Source organism: Notechis scutatus, chromosome 1 (assembly GCF_049901735.1).
Source record: "Notechis scutatus isolate UNSWTSFEM ecotype Mainland chromosome 1, rNotScu1.2, whole genome shotgun sequence".
NCBI lineage: Eukaryota > Metazoa > Chordata > Lepidosauria > Squamata > Elapidae > Notechis > Notechis scutatus.
The window spans coordinates 31,997,907-32,003,552 of NC_142009.1; the positions used below are offsets into that span (position 1 = coordinate 31,997,907).

The following is a 5,646-nucleotide window of genomic DNA, read 5'->3' on the forward strand; positions in this document are numbered from 1 at the left end:
CATACAGTCCCATAGCTAGGTGACCTCAGTCTCCTCCTTCTGAACACCTTCATGGATGTCCTTGGTTCCCAGGAGAAAGAATTTTATTTTGGCTACAACACCCCAGCTATCTCTACTTCTCTCCTCCTTACCCCTTAGCTCCAGTCCATGTCAGTATTGAAGCAACACGAAAGAAAATGGCCTCAGTCAGGCCAGGCCAGCTTCAGGGTTGACATTTTCTTCTTGATGAATCTATTTTGGTAAAAACTCTTAGAACATTACTTCTGAGGGAGATATAGTATTCCAAAAACAAGAAGAAAAGTGCAGAACACTAATTTAGAAATGTAATTTAGGTTCACTAGTTTTAAATTTGTTCTGTGTTCTTTATCTTTAATTTTGTGCTCCCAAGCTTAAGTCACCACAGCATGTTACTTTCTGTAACTTTATACAATCCATCAAACACACAACTCTCTCTTCAATGGTTGGTGTGTTCAGCAGGTATGATCAGAAATTTGAAAGTTGATGCAGGAAAGATATCCTTTGGAAAATCATTGCATCTGCAATTTATCTTGTCCTGACCCTGTGTGTGTTTAAAAGAGTCCTGAAATATTTTCTCTCCTGTAAGCCTTGGATTAGAATGAATGGTAAGCTGTGTGTGTAGGTATACATACATACATACACACACACACATATAAATAATTTGGAAAATATTATAAAGTTAAAAATTTAAATAATTATAATTTGTGTTTAAAAGCACAAAAGGAGATATAAATGTAAAAGAAGGAAATTAAGTGGGTTTATTAAATTAAGTTCATAATAGTAACCCTTAATGGACTTTTCCTGATTAGAATGGCTTATGAAGATTAATAGATATATTTAATAATTATTAATATGTTTATTGAAATAAGGTGAGATATTGGAAGAAGAAATTGTTGTATCTAAAAAGCTGGTGATAAGTTATTAAAGTTGTATACACTTGCTGGGAAGAAGGGAAACTTCTTTTTTCTTTCTCCCCCCCCCCCCTTTTTTTTTCTGTATTTTTCATCTTTTACCTTTTTTACTTTTTTATCCTTTGTAGTTTGTATTAGTTTTATTTGTATATTATCTGTAATAAAATTATTATACAAAAACCAAATAAACACACATATATAGCTAGACAACGATTTCAGAAACCTGGGATTTATTCTCTGTTTGGTAATTGTTGACATAAAGAAAAGATGAATAGATCCATTGATTAATGAGGAAGCTTGTTCACTTCATAGTCACACATTTTGGAAAGAATTTGTGTCTGAAATCATCTTTATTAGTGACATTAGTAGTAATATTTGTCTTCTGCTTTTAGCTTTACTTTCCAGTTCACATATCAGCTTCCTCGCAACTGCAAAAGAAAATTTAACCACACTTTTACTGTGAAGTATCACATTGACCAAACATGTGATGCATTTTATATACAGATAGTCCTCAACTTACAACAGTTCATTTAGCAACTGTTTAAAGTTACAATAGTACTGGAAAAAGTGACTTATGACAATTTTTCACATTCACAACTGTTGCAGAATCCCTAAGGTTATGTGATCAAAATTCAGACACTTGGCAATGACTCATATTTATGATCGTTGCAATGTGCTGTGGTCATTTTTGAGGCCTTTTGAGGCCTTTTCTGGCCTTCTGACGCAGTGGGTGGGGCTTACCTGATTAAAAAAAAAAATGGAGCTCTTACCTTTCTTTACAGCAAACTCCTGCTGGACATTTGCGAATCTGCTTCTCATCATCAGCACACTCTTTGATACAACGACCACCATGGGAATTCATGCACTCGGCAGAAGAGATGTCTTCTTGACCTTCTTGACCCTCTTTGTCATCACCTAGAACTATATAGCACATGTGTCTTTTTAAAAAAAATCCACGACAGCTGAGAAGTCTTATGTCACAGATGTTCTATTTTTACTTAGAGGATTCTTCTATCACACAGACCAAATGGTAGAATATTTTTCCTATTTTATGCCATAGTGGGGATTAAATATCTTATGCTGTATTCTTTATAGTTCAATGAAAATTCAACATGGCATTAATTCTTCATAATTATCCTAATCCCTTTGAAGGTTGGCTAAAACTATATATGAGAATGGGAATGTTACTCTATTAAAATAGTTATGTAGAAAATTCCTCAGTGGCAATCTACAAGCATTTGGCTATAGGTAACATGTTCTGATGGGAGACTCGGTAGAATAACAAACATACAGCATCTAAAACTCATTGATCTAAAATGTAAATGTAGAGGGAAGAAATTTAGATTTAATGTGCCATTAAACCAACTACCTTCCCCATCCAAAATGTGGACATTATGGTCTTCAAAAGAGTCCTGTAATGGTTGTGTAGCAATAAAATGAAAAGTTAAAGGATGGGAAACAATTGCCATTAATTACCGCAAGCATTTTTCATTACAAGGAATAAAAATAATTGTACTTTCAGTTTATTGTGAGTGTCTAACTGGCTGGTTTTAATTTTCTCTCCCCGCCCCCCACCCCCACCCCTTGTGTATAGAAAACACTAGCAGGCAAATTTCTCTATCCCAGTCTTTATCACCTTGATGATAAGTTTGTTTTGTTTAAATCTCCTTATTTCTGGAAAGATAGCAATTCTACATGGTATTCTAAGTTTTTTGCCAACCATGGGTGCTCCTGAAGCTGATTTAACAAATTTCACTACTTATTGCTATGGCTTGACAATGGGGCAAGATTGATACTAATTCTGACTTATATAGCTATCACTTTCCCTGGCTGGCCATTCCCCTGCTAATTTCCCTTCTCATCCATGCAAAGAAGAGAAAAAACTGTTGATATATCTACCAAAACCTGGCTTTTCCTTCTTTTTGTATTCCTCCCTGCCGCCTCCTGACTAGTACCCATTCTTTTCCTCTGTTTTTCTATTTCTGTTTCTAATAGAAGAGATAATATGAAGCTCAGAGTTGAACCATATAGACATTGGCGCTCTCTGAGCTTGGTTGTATGCTTGCAGATATTTCATTACCCTGTTAGTGACATTGTGACATCAGTGATGTTGCCTAGTTTGGCAGTCAAAGATCTGCAATGTTAATTGATTTCTCTCTGTTCTTAAATCTCCATTTCCAATGTGGAAAATTAGCTTATGATTTTTTGAACAAAAAAAAATGTTTTGAAATTTCAAAACATTGTTTCCACTGGATTGGGACCATGGCAGATTGGAATGACACTTACCTAAGTAATTTTAAGGGGCAGCTAAAGGATCCATAAATATTTTTTAATAATAACATGGCATGCTGTAATTAAAGAATTATATTTTCCATGATATAAAGAAGGAAGAGAAGATGGTGAAGCCACACCATCCTGTAATCTCTTATGTTACTGCCTAGGGAGCAGAAAGGAAGGGGGATGTATCCTTGGGAATTATTGGTTGTTTGGAAAGTGACAACATAATCAGCTATTTACTGAATATTTTCTTTAACTTCTCATAACTTGATCTAATTTAAGGAAAAAAAGCAGAGCATATTTGAGGAAGGGTCTTCTAAACCTCTAATGTTTTCATCTACAATAATGGATATTAATATATACCTTACCTGGAAAAACCAAGAACATCCATGTTATGAAAGCAATAGAAAGGATGGCAAACTGCATGGTGGAAACCAGATGGAGTTCTCAAGTCAACAGCAAGACCGAGAGGCAAAAAACTTGGTATCTTTGAAAGATTGATTGCACACCCATTTATAGGGCTCAGTAAAGCACTTATCATGCATTACCTTTTCAGTAAAACTTCCTAGTACAAACTGTGATTATAAAAATGTTTTATATTTTAATTGGATGATAACATATGGGGGAAATTATTAACTACTTCATGTAATTATATTTCCAATTTGATTGGGTTGGGAAGCAAAATTCCCCCCCTCCCCGCCCAAAAGAGGATGTTGTAGGCTGTAGCTGAAACTAATAAAATTAAATGAACTGCACAGAATGATTAAGAACATGGTATATGTGGAACATTTTTAAGATTACTGAAACAGTTATCATCTGCCTTATAATAAACATATTAAAAATGTGTATGTGAAAGAAAATGGTATTCAATAATCAACAAAATTCTGGTAGTATAATGGACTCACCCCTCATTTACCTCTAGTGAACTTGATTCAGGTTCATAGCATAGCATAGCATAGCATAGCATAGCATAGCATAGCGTAGCGTAGCGTAGCGTAGCGTAGCGTAGCGTAGCGTAGCGTAGCATAGCATAGCATAGAATAGAATTCTTTATTGGCCAAGTGTGATTGGACACACAAGGAATTTGTCTTCATGCATATGTTCTCAGTGTACATAAAAGAAAAGATACATTCATCAAGAATCATACAACACTTAATAACAGTCATAGGGTACAATAAGCAATCAAATAATACTAGGAAACAATCAATAAAAAAAAACCATAAGAATACAAGCAACAAAGTTATAGTCATACAGTCATAAGTGGGAGGAGATTGGTGAAAGGAAGGATGGGAAGATTAATAATAATAGTAATGCAGACTTAGTAAGTAGTTTGACAGTGCTGAGGGAATTATTTATTTAACAGAATGATGGCATTCAGGAAAAAAAAACTGTTCTTGTGTCTAGTTGTTTTGGTGTGCAGTGCTCTATAGTGTCGTTTTGAGGGTAGGAGTTGAAACAGTTTATGTCCAGGAAGTGAGGGGTCTGTAAATATTTTCACAGCCATCTTTTTGATTCGTGCAGTATACAGGTCCTTGATGGAAGGCAGATTTGTTGTAATTGTTTTTTCTGCAGTCCTAATTATTCTCTGAATTCTGTGCCTGTCTTCTTGGGTTGCAGAAATTCAGAAATTTCTCTGAAATTGAACATCTGTCATTCTTGACCACATTTCTTATCTTTTGCTAGTCACTGGGATATGATTCTCTGGATACTGAATGTTTAAATCATTCTCAAATGTGGAATAGAATAGAATAGAATAGAATAGAATAGAATAGAATAGAATAGAATAGAATAGAATAGAATAGAATAGAATAGAATAGAATAGAATAGAATACTTTATTGGCCAAGTGTGATTAGACACACAAGGAATTTGTCTTGGTGTAAATACTCTCAGTATACATAACAAAAAGTTACATCCATTAGGAATCAAGAATCATAACATACAACACTTAATGATAGTCATAGGGTACAATCAGATGGTTCAAACAAAAAAAGACTTCAGGAGCCAGGACATACACATTAATATCATACAGAGATTGACTTACAGGGAAAGACTCATGGAATCCCAATAATCTGAATGTTGAGCTAAAATTAAAAACCATGATGTGTGTCAGCAATAAAGGAAAGAATAATTTGTCCTTGCATCCATTGTAAGGCTCAGAACAAACGGTACATTAAACATAAAAATTATAGCTTTGAAACCGTGCTCACAAGAGCAGAAAATGGAACTGATAGTTTCATCCAATTGAATGTATTTACTTAACTATATTTACCAACTGTCCCAAGAGATAAGGACTCTTTACAAGAAAGACCAATAAAACAGTACAAAAGCAGCAAGAAAGTACAAAATAAGTTTAATTATATTTAATCTATTTATTTATTTTCCTTGTACGCTGTCCATCTCACCTAGAGATGACTCAGGTTTTAAAAAAATTAAAAGCTA

The 5,646-nt window shown here is 34.3% G+C and overlaps 1 long non-coding RNA gene across 1 annotated transcript; it reads right to left on the reverse strand.

The window, feature by feature from the left end:
* Positions 1–1,158: 1,158 nt before the first annotated feature.
* LOC148132736 (uncharacterized) lies at positions 1,159–5,422 on the reverse strand. The gene is made up of 3 exons (XR_015746876.1): positions 5,249–5,422; positions 1,700–1,850; positions 1,159–1,357 (listed from the first exon to the last, which is right to left on the reverse strand). It is a non-coding gene; the product is annotated as an uncharacterized LOC148132736 (long non-coding RNA).
* Between the last annotated feature and the right edge of the window lie 224 nt (positions 5,423–5,646).